This window comes from Microtus pennsylvanicus, chromosome 15 (genome assembly GCF_037038515.1).
Source record: "Microtus pennsylvanicus isolate mMicPen1 chromosome 15, mMicPen1.hap1, whole genome shotgun sequence".
NCBI lineage: Eukaryota > Metazoa > Chordata > Mammalia > Rodentia > Cricetidae > Microtus > Microtus pennsylvanicus.
In genome coordinates, this window is record NC_134593.1 from 45661545 (window position 1) to 45665432 (window position 3888).

Below are 3888 nucleotides of genomic sequence, written 5' to 3' on the forward strand. Positions count from 1 at the left end.
AGGAGTGGGAACTTGATTGGTATGTATAATGAAGAAAAATATTTAAAAAAAACACTCCATTGTCAATTCTGATTACTAGTAAAAGTTTAGATAAAATCCTGAAAATTATATAGTACAATTACAGAATTATATTCATAGAAAGATGATAAATACACAGTAGAGAGTTTTCTGACCTTTTGCTTTATATATTTTTGCATTTGCAAACAGTTTCAGAGTTCAACAGTAACATAAATGTCCAAGTGGACATTGCCTCTCCTTAATTATCAAGTGTTTGTGATGCCTAACTACAATTATTATTATTAATAACTGTTAATACAATGTTAGATTGAAAACCACATAAAACATACAATCTTTTACCTAATTAAAAGATGATTACGTTTAATTCTATACATTTCATTTTTTTATTATTCTGACAATGTTATTCTAAATCCTCCTTGAAATGTCAGAAACACAGTGACTTGTGTCTGTATTTTTATACAATTAGTTTACATCTTATACACTGAAGTCAGTTCTTTCAATTTATACACTTAAGTCAGATCTTTCAATTTATTTAGATATATGGAAAGTAAAATGTCAATTTATTATGATATTAAACTATATCGAATTATAATACTAGAGAACATCCAACTATCATCATCAGAAAATATGAGATTGGAGCATATACTGATGTTGAAGTAACACTGTCGTTCTTTATATGATAGCATAAGTTGTCATATGTCAATAATTTAAATAAAGTTTAGAAATCATTTTAGTAGCTGGGCTGTGATGGTGCTTTAATCCCAGCACTTGGAGGCAGAGAGAGGTGGAACTCTGTGAGTTTAAGGACAGCCTAGGTTACAAGAGCTAGTTCCAGGACAGGATACAAAGCCACAGAGAAAGCCTGTTTTTTAAAAAAAATCAAAGCAAATAAATAAATAAATAAATTTAGGAATACTTTTCATATGGTGAGGTCCCAAGATTAAAATTATTTTAAAAGAACATATATTATTTCACACATTTTCAGTAAAATAAAATTTTATTTGAAGTTGTAAAATGCATTTCTGATTAATGGGACATATTCAGAGTGCCTGGCCATATCTCCTTATATAACCTATTTCAATATTGAGCAGATGAAAATTACCAAAAACACAATTGTATGCCAACCAGCTATGAATTTCCATGTGGTAATAACTAGAGATATTAAAAAGAAAGAATCAGGGTTCACACCAAGCTCTCAGCAATAATGTAACACAGGAAGAAAATTTTTATTTTGAAAAGTTCATAGTCTTAATGACAGAGGTAGTGTTAGGAGGAAAAGCAAAAGTGCCCTTATTGTGACTGAAGGGTACAATATTTTATGCTGCATGTTTTAGCTTACCTTATATTGTAAAAATTAGAACTTCATTGATCTGAAACCTACAATATTTTATTTTAATAAAAATTTGGACATTTAAACATCTAATACAGCATGGCTTTCTTGCTAAGTTGGCTCAGTGACAGTTACCAGAGGAAATATGACCATGTTTTTAAATAGCTTTAGGAGGCTGAACTGACCTCTGGTATTGAATGTTCCATGTTTCTTTTCAGTGAGAAGGAAGGTTTGTGCATTTTCAAAAACTGACAATGTCACAAAGGAAGTAAAGAATAGTTATTCTCTGAACCTTGAAAGTGACTTTTGTGTGGTGTGCAGGAAAATAGGGTGAGCATTTACCTAGTGGAACATTTCAGTTTCCCAGTACAAAGCTATGGCATAAAGTAGCTTTTTTTTTTCTGAGAATTTCAGCTAAGTTAAATCCATATGCACTCTTAGAAAAAACATTTTATTATAACAAGAAAAATGTGTTGATCTGGAGTGGAGTGATTAGGCCATTTTTCAAAGAGAATTACTGTTTCTGATAACGTTTACAGGTCACGCGTTCTTTTCAAATATCAATAAAAGTAAGCTTGCTCAAATGAAACTTCTCCACCTGAACTGGTGAGACTGACTGTCAAGAGTAAAGCGTGAAGTACTCTGTGAAATATTTTAAACGCTTACATTCATAAAAAGAAAGAATGGAATGGAATTGTAAACGATTATTATGTTCATTGAAAAGTTTTAAAGATGAGTATAGAAATTTATTGATTTTCATTGAATACTAAAGATTATGCTGAAATTTGTTCATATTTTTATATCAAAATAATGTCATAGCCGGGCGGTGGTGGCGCACGCCTTTAATCCCAGCACTCGGGAGGCAGAGGCAGGCGGATCTCTGTGAGTTCGAGACCAGCCTGGTCTACAAGAGCTAGTTCCAGGACAGGCTCCAAAACCACAGAGAAACCCTGTCTCGAAAAACCAAAAAAAAAAAAAAAATAATAATGTCATGACAGAAGAACTGTCCAATAGTAATATGAACATTCTCTTTAAATGTCATTAAAATTTGAAAATTCAATTCTATTGGGGCGTGATATTTTATATATATAAATCATGTTGTAGCACGAGTAATAAAAACCCAGAGAAAGATACTGGGGTTCATCCTGAAGATCAGAAAAGCAAAGCAGCCAAGCACCTGGAAGGCTTTTTGCTTCTATCAGATCTTCAGACCAAAAGGGCAAGAGTCTATCTTTATGAACCCTCTAACCCCACATTGTTGTGAGTTTCTGTCTCCTCCCCTTTATATTTCTCTCTCCACCATTCCTCTCTCCAGTAAGTCATATCTCTCCTGTCTCCATCTCCCTACTGCTGGGAATAAAGTTATGTGACTCCCAAACACTGGAATTAAAGGTGTTAAAGGCCCCCACTTGGATCTATTTCTTGATCAATCTTGTGAATCCCAAGGTATCATTGAATTCATATATATATATTTGTGTGTGTGTGTGTGTCTGTCTGTCTGAGTCTCCTGAGTCCTGGGATTAAAGCTATCTGTTACCACCCCCAACCTGTATGGCTGACTAATATGACTACTTTGCCTCTGTTTAGGCAAGCTTTATTTATTAAAACACAAATAATATGCCACTATATCATGTGACATTGAAATTTATATGTCTCTTTTTCAACATATATATAATGAAAATAAACAAATTTTACCTAATATTAGATAATAATAACCTTTTGTAAAATACATATTTTATGACAAAGATGCCTTTAAATGTCTGTAGTTTAAAGTATTATATATGTATATTAATTAAAACATTTTGTAAGATGGGTGTTTAAATGTACTTTTATGCACACATACTTTATATCAGTTTTTTAATCTGGCTTTTATTATGAAACTTTAAAAATTATCATTCTATGTTGAATTCCTAAGTTAGAATGTCTAACACACACACAAAAAAACTTGATGGTTGAAAAAATATTATTCCATTGATTCATGTACAAGAATTACAATGATAAATAAATACTTAAATTATAAATTAAGGAACATTTATAAACTAAAATTGATGTATTCCCACCTAGGAGTGTACTCTCTTCAGCAGCATGTATACTAAAATTGGAACAATATGGAGAAGATTAGCATAGCCCTTGTGCTAGAATGTTACACAAATTCATGAAACATTCATAGTTTTAAAAATAACTAGGAAATTTACTAACAAAATCATTACCTTTGTTCAACATAAATTTAGACTGAGATTCATCTAAAGCACAGAAAATGTTAGGAAATTTTAACTTTAATAATTTGATAGTTTGTAATACATTTGAAAATAGCATATATATGATATGGTTTATTAATTACATTTAATTTAATATATGTATATATGTTCTCATGTAAATGGATTGATTTACAATCAATGTGTAATTGTAAAAATTAAATGAAGCATTTACAAGTCTTTAAGCCTTTTAACACTCAAAACTACTATGGTATTTTTTTCTAATCTTGAACTGTAATTTGAAGACATAAGTATCATTTATATTTGTAATATGTAATGTGAAGA

At 30.8% G+C, this 3888-nt stretch overlaps 1 non-coding gene across 1 annotated transcript; it reads left to right on the forward strand.

Annotated features, from left to right (window-relative positions):
- The first annotated feature begins 3416 nt into the window (after positions 1-3416).
- Positions 3417-3523, forward strand: LOC142836217 (U6 spliceosomal RNA). Its single transcript, XR_012908018.1, has one exon. It is a non-coding gene; the product is annotated as a U6 spliceosomal RNA (small nuclear RNA).
- The last annotated feature ends 365 nt before the right edge of the window (positions 3524-3888 follow it).